This window comes from Pleurodeles waltl, chromosome 10 (assembly GCF_031143425.1).
Source record: "Pleurodeles waltl isolate 20211129_DDA chromosome 10, aPleWal1.hap1.20221129, whole genome shotgun sequence".
NCBI lineage: Eukaryota > Metazoa > Chordata > Amphibia > Caudata > Salamandridae > Pleurodeles > Pleurodeles waltl.
In genome coordinates this window covers 899,484,014-899,497,238 of record NC_090449.1, presented here as the reverse complement: position 1 = coordinate 899,497,238, position 13,225 = coordinate 899,484,014, and the positions used below count along the sequence as shown (strand labels likewise).

The window sequence follows — 13,225 nt, the reverse complement described above, 5'->3', positions numbered from 1 at the left end:
GCCTGCGGGGCTAGTGCTGGCGGTCCTGTCTGGGCCTGCGGGGCTGGTGCTGGCGGTCCTGTCTGGGCCAGCGGGGGTGGTGCTGGCGGTCCTGTCTGGGCCTGCGGGGCTGGTGCTAGCGGTCCTGTCTGGGCCAGCGGGGCTGATGGCGGTCGCCTCCTGGGCAGCGGGGCTGATGGTGGTCACCTCTTGGCCAGCGGGGTTGACGGCGGTCACCTCCTGGGCAGCGGGGCTGGTGCTGGCGGTCCTGTCTGGGCCAGCGGGGCTGGTGCTGGCGGTCCTGTCTGGGCCTGCGGGGCTGGTGCTGGTGGTCCTGTCTGGGCCAGCGGGGCTGATGGTGGTCGCCTCTTGGGCAGCGGGACTGATGGCGGTCACCTCCTGGCCAGCGGGGCTGATGGCTGTCACCTCCTGGGCAGCGGGGCTGATGGCGGTCACCTCCTGGCCAGTGGGGCTGATGGCGGTCGCCTCCTGGGCAGTGGGGCTGATGGCAGTCACCTCCTGGGCAGCGGGGCTGATGGCGGTCACCTCCTGGCCAGCTGGGCTGGTGCTGGCGGTCCTGTCTGGGCCTGCGGGGCTAGTGCTGGCGGTCCTGTCTGGGCCAGCGGGGCTGATGGCGGTCGCCTCCTGGGCAGCGGGGCTGATGGCCGTCACCTCCTGGGCAGCAGGGCTGGTGCTGGCGGTCCTATCTGGGCCAGCAGGGCTGGTGCTGGCGGTCCTGTCTGGGCCTGCGGGCTGGTGCTGGCGGTCCTGTCTGGGCCAGCGGGGCTGATGGCGGTCGCCTCCTGGGCAGCGGGGCTGATGGCGGTCACCTCCTGGGCAGCAGGGCTGGTGCTGGTCACCTCTTGGCCAGCGGGGTTGATGGCGGTCACCTCCTGGGCAGCGGGGCTGGTGCTGGCGGTCCTGTCTGGGCCAGCGGGGCTGGTGCTGGCGGTCCTGTCTGGGCCAGCGGGGCTGATGGTGGTCGCCTCTTGGGCAGCGGGGCTGATGGCGGTCACCTCCTGGCCAGCAGGGCTGATGGCTGTCACCTCCTGGGCAGCGGGGCTGATGGCGGTCACCTCCTGGCCAGTGGGGCTGATGGTCGCCTCCTGGGCAGCGGGGCTGATGGCGGTCACCTCCTGGGCAGCGGGGCTGATGGCGGTCACCTCCTGGCCAGCTGGGCTGGTGCTGGCGGTACTGTCTGGGCCTGCGGGGCTGGTGCTGGCGGTCCTGTCTGGGCCAGCGGGGCTGATGGCGGTCGCCTCCTGGGCAGCGGGACTGATGGCCGTCACCTCCTGGCCAGCAGGGCTGGTGCTGGCGGTCCTGTCTGGGCCTGGGGGGCTGGTGCTGGCGGTCCTGTCTGGGCGAGCGGGGCTGATGGCGGTCGCCTCCTGGGCAGCGGGGCTGATGGCGGTCACCTCCTGGGCAGCGGGGCTGGTGCTGGCGGTCCTGTCTGGGCCAGCGGCTGGTGCTGGCAGTCCTGGCTGGACCTGCGGGGCTGGTGCTGGCGGTCCTGTCTGGGCCAGCGGGGCTGGTGCTGGCGGTCCTGTCTGGGCCAGCGGGGCTGATGGCGGTTGCCTCCTGGGCAGCGGGGCTGATGGCGGTCACCTCCTGGCCAGCGGGGCTGATGGCGGTCACCTCCTAGGCAGCGGGGCTGATGGTGGTCACCTCCTGGGCAGCTGGGCTGATGGCGGTCACCTCCTTGGCTGCGGGGCTGATGGCGGTCACCTCCTGGCCAGCGGGGCTGATGGCGGTCGCCTCCTGGGCAGCGGGGCTAATGGCGGTCACCTCCTGGGCAGCGGGCTGATGGCGTCACCTCCTGGGCAGCGGGGTTGATGGCGGTCACCTCCTGAGCATCGGGGCTGATGGCGGTCACCTCCTGGGCAGCGGGGCTGATGGCGGTCGCCTCCTGGACAGCGGGCTGATGGCGGTCACCTCCTGGCCAGCGGGCTGATGGCGGTCACCTCCTGGGCAGCGGAGCTGATGGCGGTCACCTCCTGGCCAGCGGGCTGATGGCAGTCACCTCCTGGGCAGCGGGGCTGATGGCGGTCGCCTCCTGGGCAGATGGCGGTCACCTCCTGGGCAGCGGGACTGATGGCGGTCACCTCCTGGCCAGCGGGGCTGATGGCGGCCGCCTCCTGGGCAGCGGGGCTAATGGCGGTCACCTCCTGGCCAGCGGGGCTGATGGCGGTCAACTCCTATGCAGCGGTGTTGATGGCGGTCACCTCCTGAGCAGCGGGGCTGATGGCGGTCACCTCCTGGGCAGCGGGGCTGATGGCGGTCGCCTCCTGGGCAGCGGGGCTGATGGCGGTCGCCTCCTGGGCAGCGGGGCTGATGGCGGTCACCTCCTGGGCAGCGGGGCTGATGGCGGTCACCTCCTGGGCAGCGGGGCTGATGACGGTCACCTCCTGGCCAGCGGGCTGATGGCGGTCACCTCCTGGGCAGCGGGGCTGGTGCTGGTGGTCCTGCCTGGGCCAGCGGGGCTGGTGCTGGCGGTCCTGTCTGGGCCAGCGGGGCTGGTGCTGGCAGTCCTGTCTGGGCCTGCGGGCTGGTGCTGGCGGTCCTGTCTGGGCCAGCGGGGCTGAAGGCGGTCATCTCCTGGGCAGCGGGGCTGATGGCGGCCCCCCCACGGCCAGTGGGGCTGATGGCAGTCACCTCCTGGCCAGCGGAGCTGATGGCAGTCACCTCCTGGCCAGCGGGGCTGATGGCGGTCAGCTCCTGGGCAGTGGGCTGATGGCGGTCACCTCCTGGGCAGCGGGCTGATGGCGGTCACCTCCTGGGCAGCGGGGCTGATGACGGTCACCTCCTGGCCAGCGGGGCTGGTGCTGGCGGTCCTGTCTGGGCCTGCGTGGCTGGTGCTGTCTGGGCCAGCGGGGCTGATGGCGGTCTCCTCCTGGGCAGCGGGGCTGATGGCGGTCACCTCCTGGCCAGCGGGGCTGATGGCGGTCACCTCCTGGGCAGCGGGGCTGGTGCTGGCGGTCCTGTCTGGGCCAGCAGGGCTGGTGCTGGTGGTCCTGTCTGGGCCTGCGGGGCTGGTGCTGGCGGTCCTGTCTGGGCCAGCGGGGCTGATGGCGGTTGCCTCCTGGGCAGCGGGGCTGATGGCGGTCACCTCCTGGCCAGCGGGGCTGATGGCGGTCACCTCCTGGCCAGCGGGGCTGATGGCGGTCACCTCCTGGCCAGCGGGCTGATGGCGGTCGCCTCCTGGGCAGCGGGGCTGATGGCGGTCACCTCCTGGGCAGCGGGGCTGATGGCGGTCACCTCCTGGCCAGCGGGGCTGATGGCGGTCACCTCCTGGCCAGCGGGGCTGATGTCGGTCGCCTCCTGGGCAGTGGGGTTGATGGCAGTCACCTCCTGAGCAGCGGGCTGATGGCGGTCACCTCCTGGGCAGCGGGGCTGATGGCGGTCGCCTCATGGGCAGCGGGGCTGATGGCGGTCTTCTCCGCCGTGCCGATCTTCCCAGACTTGCCGGGTTTCTTGTGCCCCTTCCCCACCTTGGAAGGTGTTGCAGCTGACTCCACACTCCCACCTGTACCCCTGGGAGCAGCTTTGGTGGCTGGTGTCTTCCCCCTGTCCCGCGGGGCACTGGCCAACTTTTGATGCTTGACAGGAGGGGGACTGTCCGTGCTGTGGCTCCTTGCCACACTGGCTACCCTACTGCCTGGTGCACTCCAAAATCTGGTGACTACTGGCACTACTGATTCCGCCGATGTCGTGGCTGAGGTGCTAGGTTGGGACCTGGAGAGTCGGGCCCTAGGAGACTGACGAGGTGGGGGAGGTGAGGGAAAGAGGTCAAGGGTGGACAGGAAAAGTTTCTTGGGAACACTGGGACGGGTAGCTGGAGGGGGTTTGGGAGTGGAGGAAGAGGTTGTGGTTGTAGGAGGTGTACGTTTGGTGACATTGGTTGAAGGTGCATGCGCTGGAGGCTGTCGTGAGGTGGATGACCACAAAAAGGGGGGGGGACTACAGAAGAAAGACATGTTGAGTGCATGCATTACCGCTACCGTTGGCGGACACCACAGACACAGAAGCACCCAGCACTACGCCGCGCACTTGGGGTCTACTATGCAATCCCTGGGACATGGCCTACAAGGCTATGGCCGACATCTGCACACATGGATGTTACAGGAGCCTGACTAGGTGTAGTTGGCACTGTACCCAGGTGGGGTGGGGTGCCACAGGGCCTGCCTGAAAAAGGGGACCTAACTAGCACGCTCGCCCTGGCCTAGGGGAACCCACAGCCCACATCCCCCACCCAGACACCTCCACTGCATGCTGAATCAGCAGAATGAGAGTGTACTCACCCCCTTGTTGCTGCTGTGATGCCCTCAAGCGCCCATCCAACTCCGGGTACGCCACCGCCAGGATCCTGAACATCAGGGGGGTCATGGTGCGACGGGCACCCCTCCCACGTTGGGAGGCCATCCCCAGCTGGGCCTCCGCCGTCTTCGTGCTGCAGCGGCGAATGTCCTCCCATCTCTTAAGGCCGTGGGTGCTCCGTCTGTGATAGACCCCCAGGGTCCGGACGTCCTTGGCGATGGCACGCCAAATATCCTTCTTCTGGTGGGCGCTGACCTACAGGAATTGTACAGAGGAAAAAGAGAAGTTATTACCAACTGCACCATCACAGTCATTGGCCCCCGTCCCTACCCTTTCCATGTGGCACGTGCACTCACTGTTGTTTCATGCCATCCTCATTCTCCACCCCCCCCATCTTTCATCCACCCCACTCCACACAGGCATAGCCCATACATCATGCTCCCAGTGTACTTACCTGTTTGTCTGGAGGACCGTAGAGTAGTGTGTACTGGGGAGGACCCCATCCACGAGTTTCTCCAACTCCCCCGATGTGAAGGCAAGGGCCCTTTCCCCAGACGCCCGAGCCATTGTCTCTTCCAGACTGAGGTCACAGCAGCACTTGCAGTGTAGGTCCTCTCCTGTCGAAGATCAGGTATCGAGTGATTGAACAGATAGAAAATGGTGGTCACGTCCGCAGCGGTGCGTACCGTCACCACCGGGGTACATCGTCATTGGCTCCTGGGACCCATAGGTTCCAATGTTAACCAATGCAGAATTGCACCACGGTCTTCGACCGCCTACCGCGACGGTGTACAACGCCAGCGCAGTTACCTCATATCCCCCTGTCCCACTATACAGGTCAGGCAGCCGCCATTTCAGGGGCCCACATGGCTCTATTTTTAACTGCGTCACACATACCTAGGCCTTGCCTCAACAGTCATACATGCTAATTTCGGATTATGAATCGTGTTCTGTGTAAGCTGTGTGTACGTACCTCTGAGTTGGTTGACTCTGTGCTCGCTGTTGTCCTTCATAGGCACCGTCCGCTGGGACATGTGAGGAGATGGCGGCATCCTCCGGTGTACAGACCGCTGGTGGACCGGTCAACAATGGAGGAAAGACATGTAATCATCACCTACAGGCTTGATTGTGCCACAATCCTGGAACTGTGTGCCCAGTTGGAGTCAGACCTGATGTCAGCTATCCGCCATCCCACAGGGATACCCCCTCGAGTGCAGGTGCTGTCAGTACTCAATTTCCTTGCAAGTGGGTCTTTTCAAACAACAGTGGCCATAGCATCAGGGATGTCCCAGCCTATGTTTTCCAACGTGTTGTCCAGAGTGTTGTCTGCCCTGCTGAAACACATGCGGAGCTACATCGTTTTCCCTCAGGTGGAGGATTTACCTACAGTGAAAGGTGATTTCTATGCCCTGGGACATATCCCCAACATCATAGGTGCCATTAATGGGACACATGTGGCCTTGGTCCCCCCCGCAGGAGTGAACAGGTATACAGAAACCGGAAGAGTCATCATTCAATGAATGTGCAGATGGTGTGTTTGGCAGACCAGTACATCTCCCATATCACTGCCAAATTCCCTGGCTCAGTGCATGACGCTTACATCCTGCGGAATAGCAGCATCCCTTAGGTGATGGGGCAACTCCAGAGGCACCGTGTGTGGCTATTAGGTGAGCACCTGGAACCAAATCTGTGGGAATAGTTGTCTGGGTCTGGGGATATCTATACAGGTTAGTGTGTGTCTCACAGTTGTCTCTCGCCTTTTTCAGGTGACTCTGGTTACCCCAACCTGTCATGGCTACTGACCCCAGTGAGGAATCCCAGGACAAGGGCAGAGGAATGCTACAATGAGGCCCGTGGGCGAACTAGGAGGATTATAGAGCGGACCTTCGGCCTCCTGAAGGCCAGGTTCCGGTGCCTCCATATGACAGGTGGTTCCCTATTCTACTCACCAAAGAAGGTGTGCCAGACCATCGTGGCCTGCTGTATGCTTCACAACTTAGCTTTGCGACGACAGGTGCCTTTTCTGCAGGAGGATGGTCCAGATGGAGGTGTTGTGGCAGCTGTGGAGCCTGTGGACAGTGAAGACGAGGAAACAGAAGAAGAGGACATCGACAACAGGAACTCGGTTATACTGCAATACTTCTAGTGAGACACAGGTAAGAAGACAAACGTGCCTACTACATGTAATTTAACACTACTTCTTCTCTACTGTCTGTCCTTTTCACCCAGTGTATGGTCACTGAGTTTTCACATTCCCTTATGATTTCACAGATGTGGGTCCCACTGTGTGACATCTGCTTTGTTTCCTCATGGACTAGAGCTGTGTGACATAGGTATGTTGACGTTACAATTGAAAGAGCATTTTGTCACTGTAATTTCTAATACACTATTTGGAAATCACAGACAGACTCCAGATTGTTTTGTGCTTTATGGGTGTTTATTTTAGTGCTCAATATTGGAGAATGCGGTAAAATGGTGAGGGGTGATGGTGGAGGAATGTCCATGGCAGAGTCCAGTCTATTTGTTTCACAGGTGCATTGGCCAAAGGGGCATAGGAAGTGGAGCTGGGGCAGTTTGAGGATAGACAGGGTGACAAGGTGGGACAAAAGGATGACATTCATGGCAGTCTCATTTCTTGGCGGGGGTCTCTGTCTTTGTCCTGGATCTCAGGGACCGTTTGCGGGGTGGTTCTCCCTCTGCAGGGGGTGGGGTGCTGGTGTGGTGGTCCTGTGGCGGTGCCTCCTGTCCACTAGCGCCGGCGGAGGTGGTGGGCAGTTCATCATCCAGGCTAGTGTCAGGGGCCCCTTGTTGTGCCACATTGTCCCTCCTGGTGTTGAGGACTTCCTTCAGCATCCCTACGATGGTGCCCAGGGTGGAATTGATGGATCTGAGTTCCTCCCTGAAGCCCAAATACTGTTCCTCCTGCAGCCGCTGGGTCTCCTGAAACTTGGCCAGTACCGTTGCCATCGTCTCCTGGGAATTGTGGTATGCTCCCATGATGTTGGAGATGGCCTCGTGGAGAGTGGGTTCCCTGCGCCTGTCCTCCCCCTGTCGCACAGCAGCCCTCCCAGTTCCCCTGTGTTCCTGTGCCTCTGTCCCCTGAACGGTGTGCCCACTACCACTGCCCCCAGGTCCCTGTTGTTGTTGGGGTGGTGGGTTAGCCTGGGTTCCCTGTAGTGGTAGACACACTGCTGATTGACGTGTCCTGGGGACAGAGGTATGGGCCCACTGGGTGGGTGCTGTGCTGGTGTTTCCAGTGGGGGAAAGCTCTGTAGTGGCCTGGGACTGTGTGAGGGGAACTGACTGTCCCGAGGTCCCAGATGGGCCGGGCTGATCATCTAGATCCAGTTGGACAGAGCTGCTGTCATCACTGTGGGCCTGTTCTGTTGGTGGTGTGGACCCTCCTGTGCGGTGATGTTGGGTAGGAGTCCTGCAGGGGTAATAAAGCATGATTATTGCATCTGTATGTGCCATGGTGTGCAATTGGTGGGTGACCGTGTACCCCAGTGCTTGCATTCCTGTGTGGGACCTTGTGTGATGATGGTTTAGGGGGGTGTATGGATATGTGCAGTGGCCATGCATTGGTAATGTGTGTCCATGCTTTGGTGTTGCATGCAGGGCTTGGTGTTGGGATGTGTGGTTTGTGATATTGGGACATTTGTGAGGAGTAGGAGTGATGGGGGTGAGGGCGAGGGTGGGGGTATGTGATGGCATGCAGGTAGGGTGGGGGATATAGTAGTTAAAGTTTTACTTACCAGAGTCCATTCCTCCAGCTACTCCTTCGAGGCCCTCAGGATGCAGAATCGCCAAGACTTGCTCCTCCCATGTTGTTAGTTGTGGGGGAGGAGGTGGGGGTCCGCCGCAGTCCTCTGTACCACAAGGTGGTGTCTGGATACCACGGAACGCACCTTCCCCCGTAGGTTGTTCCACCTCTTCCTGATGTCATCCCTATTTCTTGGGTGCTGTCCCACTACGTTGACCCTGTCCACTATTCTTCGCCATAGCTCCATCTTCCTAGCTATGGATGTGTGCTGCACCTGTGATCCGAATAGCTGTGGCTCTACCCGGATGATTTCCTCCACCATGACCCTGAGGTCCTCCTCAGAGAACCTGGGGTGTCTCTGCCGTGCAATGGGGTGGTGTGGGTGATGTGTGGGGTGGTGTGTGTTGTGATATGTGGGGTGATATTTAGTGGTGTGTTGTGTGGGGTGCGTGGATGTTATGTGGATGATGGTGTTTTGTGCCTGCGGATGCTTGTTTGTAGATTGTAGTGTCTCTCTCTGTGCTTCATTCTCAATTTTTGGTCTTAGGGGTTTGTGGGTGATGTGGGTGTGTGTTTTATATTGTATTGGATGTGTGGGAGGGGTGTATGTATGTGTATCAGGTGTGTGTATTTAGAATTTTATAATGTGGCTGTGTTTTGTAAATGTGTGTGTATTTTGAGAGCGTCGGTGTGTACCGCCAATGGAATACCGCGGTTGAAAGACCGCCGCGTGGATTCGTGGGTCGTGATAGTGTGTGACGGTGGAGGTTTTGTTTTTGCCAGTTTATCACTGACCTCTGGTGTGGCGGACTTGTGTGGGTGTCTGGATTTTGGCAGATTCCGGGCTGTGGGTCATAATGACCGTGGCGGAATGCCGCACCTGCGGCGGTGTGTTGGCGGTCTTCTGCACGGCGGTAAGCGCCTTTTACCGCCAATGTTGTAATGACCCCCATACTGTATTGGAAGCACAGTCCTGATATAATTCTGTGTCTAGGTGATAGAAGCTCTCGCCTGAACGAGTAACACAAACTAGCATATTGTATACAGTGTTGTTAGCCTTGGACAGAAAGTTCTTACTACATGTCCTGCAAAGGCTAACTAAACAAGCAGCACAATCTCTGTATTTCAAGATTAAAAGCAAGCAGATGAAATATGTAAAAAGTCGTTGCTAAAAGCAGACTAACTAAAACAAATAAAATATGAAATATAAAATGAAACTAAAAACAGGGGGAACCAACACAGGTCCAAGAGGTCCTCTCAACAGCAGTTAGAACTTGCAAAGGTGAGTTAGTTCTCTGCTCCACTACAATGATACCTCAGAACATGCAGAGTTTGACAAGTTAAGAACTCTTGTCAATACCAAATTGAACTAAGCATTATCTCATTCTGCCTTAAGGTAATATAAGGTATGGCAACCAACAACCAAAACGTACTGATGAAGAGCACAATATATTGCATTTTTAAACAGTAAATCATTTAACATTGAAATATGATTTTTATTGTTTTATTATGGCCATTTTGTATTGTATGTATTTACTGTAAAGATTATAAATAATCAAACCAATAAAATTCATTCTACATTATTATTATTAGTATACACAAAGTAAATCGGTCCCCACTGAAGCTCTGGTAAGGATTTTGATAAAAATGTTTCTAACTACCAATGCAGAAAGGGACTTGTCTTTTTTCCAGGATGTGGGGATCTTTGAGCAGGGTGAATCTGAAATTTAATCTGATGCTGTATAGTCCCACCAGCCAGATACTTTTTTGCTCTGGAGTTATTGTTGTTTTTGAGTATCTTATTACTAGTGAAGAAGGGACATTTTACTTTTTGCTGAAATTACTTCAAAACCCCTTTCTGCATTTGAATATAGATTTTTCTTTAACTTTGTGACTTTCAGAATTTCACCAGGACCAGTCCACTTGTTATGTCTGAACAAGGCTCCATCACATACGAACTTATATGTCATGTAGGTCCTAGTCTCCCCATCCAATCAGCTATTGTTTGTGCTTTGGACTTTTTAGAGCTTTTTACACCAAAATCTTTAAAAATTCATATCTCTGGTTCCCCTTCCTGAATTGTAGTACTTTTAGTGTAATTTACATGTTATATTTTACTCTATTTCGCAAAATGTAAGTAGTGTTTTCACTGTGCTGTGTTTTTGACTTTTTAACTCTTTTTGTACTTCTAAGTGGTTTACACATTTTGATTAAGTTAAGCCTGTGTGCTCTCTGTGATGGCTAGCAGGTGTTGAGCTCTGGCTTACATTGTTGAAACCTCTCACTACACCTAACAGTTTATTAACTTTAGTACTTGTGGTGGGTTGCCATCCACCCCAAACAATAATTAACTTCCATACAGTGAATAGCTAAGTTATGTAGTAGTGACGGACAACATGCTTGAAAACTGTGCTAATAGATTGCCATTAGTGGAGGGTTTGAGTTGGAGAATAGAAGCACCACGGTGGAGAGAAGGTGAATTGGTTAAGGCATTCCTCTGGTACCTTCAGTGTGGAGTATGGACTATACCTTCTCTTCCTAGGGCATGAGTTTGAGGGGCCATTGAGAACCACCACCACCAGTTGCCAGGGCGTCTCGGTTTGCAAGGGAAGAGAGAGATGGTACTCTTTCCAGCAGATTATTCTATCACTTGTGGAAGTCCTCCTGTGAGCATTTGATACTGGAGACAGCATTCACCTTATCTACTATTCTGTCACACATTTGCTTCTTCTCCCAGGCATTTATGTAAAAAAAAAAAAACGTTACTGACGTGCTTGTGCTCCTGGTGCTGGTGTGAACTGAGAGTGGTAAATGGTTGTGGTGTTAGAATAGTAGATTTGTAGTGTGAGGTACAGGTGTGATTGATAACTTGATGAAGAGCAGCTATGTGTGTTGATGGACGCATCCACCATCTAAAAACACTTCTGACATTGCCGTACTTTGTTGTGTGGTTTTCCTGGCCCCACTCTAAAGATATATAACTGTAAATATGGTACGCAGATGTACAGCCTAGCAATGCTGATAGAGTTTTATCTAGCGACAGCGGACTGCAGAACCAGTGACAGAGCACTGAGGATTCGCTGACAGAGCCTACTCTGTCATGACTGATGGCAGTCCTTCAGTACAAACTTTAAATACAGCAGGCCATTCCCCATTAGTATGACTAATGGATCAGTTCCTCAGTAATGGAGGAACGCCATCCGATACTCCAAGCTCTTAATCAGGTTCATAGAGTCTTGATATAAGAAAAAAGATATGTAGTACATATTCTCTTAGGCCTAAATTTAACTGAGAGTGACTAAAATAACTTGCTGCTCTTATATGAGGATATTGGTATACTGGAGAGCCAAATAATCTCTTCATGAGGTCTTTTATGTCCCTATACAAGGCTCTGCTTAGCATTTGCCAGGCTGCATAGTTTGAGCATAGGCCACACCTTGGTAGTGGGCACCATCCAATGCCAAATAAACTTCACTTTTGCAAGACGGGATGGCCAGGGCTGTTTTCCTTTGTCCTGTGTGTGTTGGAAGTAGAACGCCTGGGCGGGGTAGACGGCTGTTTTGAACATTAGGGGATCGCTGCCCCGCCTTGGCCTGCTGTGTTGCGGCGGAGGATTGCACGATTTGGCTTATTGGCTATATATATATATATATATATATTCATCAACTTTTTCTCCAGAAATAACAAGGCTCTATAATGGCGGTCTGACATGGGATCGGGAATCCCATAAATATAAATCCAGTATTTCCTTATCCCATTTTTAAGGAAAAGTCAAGACACCTTCGGACAGTTGCAAAAATGTATTAGCAATAACACGAATGACTTCCTCCCAACGCTTTTCAGCCGTAGCCTTGTTCCAGAGACCTGGCCAGTCATTAAACCTGGCACTGGATGTTACAACTTATACATTTTGGAGAAAAAGTAAATCAGTCAACATACCACATACTTTCTTTTATGTTGTGTGTATTTCCTCTCTTTGCACAAGCTAATCATTAGATATAACCTCTAGTTGTTTTCTTGCTTGCCGTTATTATCTTGCGTGCCGTTATTAGTCCGCCAAATTCATTACAGCTTTATTATACCCTATATCTGCTGGTCTGATAATATTTGATGCATTTGCTTTCAAGCTAATCAGTGCTGGCCATTCTTTATTCAAAGGTCTTAACATTTTCTACCATATCACTTTCTTTCAACACTAAGGCCCTCATTATGAATTTGACGGATGGCAAAGCCTGTCCGTCGAACTCCCAACAGGGTGGCCGCCGCCCTTATAGCGACAACCCGATGAGACCTATAAGGTGTTTCCTGCTAGGCCAGCAGGCGGAAACTTTGGTTTCTGCCTGCCGGCCTAGCAGGAAAGAGGTGGCAGCATTGTCTCTGGCTCGTAATCAAGCCGGCAGCAATGCTGTCGCCTGCAGGATGCACCAGCACCCTTGCTATGTTTACTGTCTGCACAGTAGACAGTGAACATTGTGACGGTGCTGGGCAGGGGGATCCCTGCACTGCCCCTGCCAAGTGCATGGGCAGTGCAGGGCCCCCCCTGTTGCCTCCCACACCTGTTCTCCGCCAGCCTTTTCATGGCGATGAAAAGCAGTGCTGCCCTGGTGGATTACTATTTCTGCCACTGCCAGGCCATCGGGATCATGGATCTTTATGCGGCATTCAGACTGCCACAGCAGGGCCGGTCATAACCGCCACCATGGGGCTGGCGGTCTGAAGACCGCGAGCTTCATAATGAGGCCCTAATTGATCAAATACATCCACTACATTGTGAGTTGGAAAGAGAGGGGTAATATTTTATTTGTTTCTTAGTCAATGTCCTTCAAAAAGCGCAGTATAAATATGCCTGTCTTTTACCAGTTACTCTAAATCTGCAATTACATTAGAGTCCAAACCTAATATTTTTTGTACATTTTCTAGATCCCTAACAGTTGTTCAGCATCTTCCAGGCGACATGTTGTTTCGCCTTAATTCGGCTTACAGTTCATGAAAAAAGTCTTACATTTTGGTTTCTTTGTCAATCTTAACAAACCAGCTTTTGTTTCTGATTTATCTTGGTGGCAGCTTAAAGTAGAAGAGTGACCTTTGTTAACTACTCCATTAGTAGTTCATTAATATTCAACATTCTTTTTGACATATCAGTGCTATATTTTTGTGATTTTTACTTGA

At 54.6% G+C, this 13,225-nt stretch overlaps 1 protein-coding gene across 6 annotated transcripts in view; it reads left to right on the top strand.

Annotated features, from left to right (window-relative positions):
• Positions 1 to 13,225, top strand: part of CDK6 (cyclin dependent kinase 6) — a 609,297-nt gene that overhangs the window by 428,037 nt on the left and 168,035 nt on the right. The gene's annotated exons all lie outside the window — the stretch shown is intronic.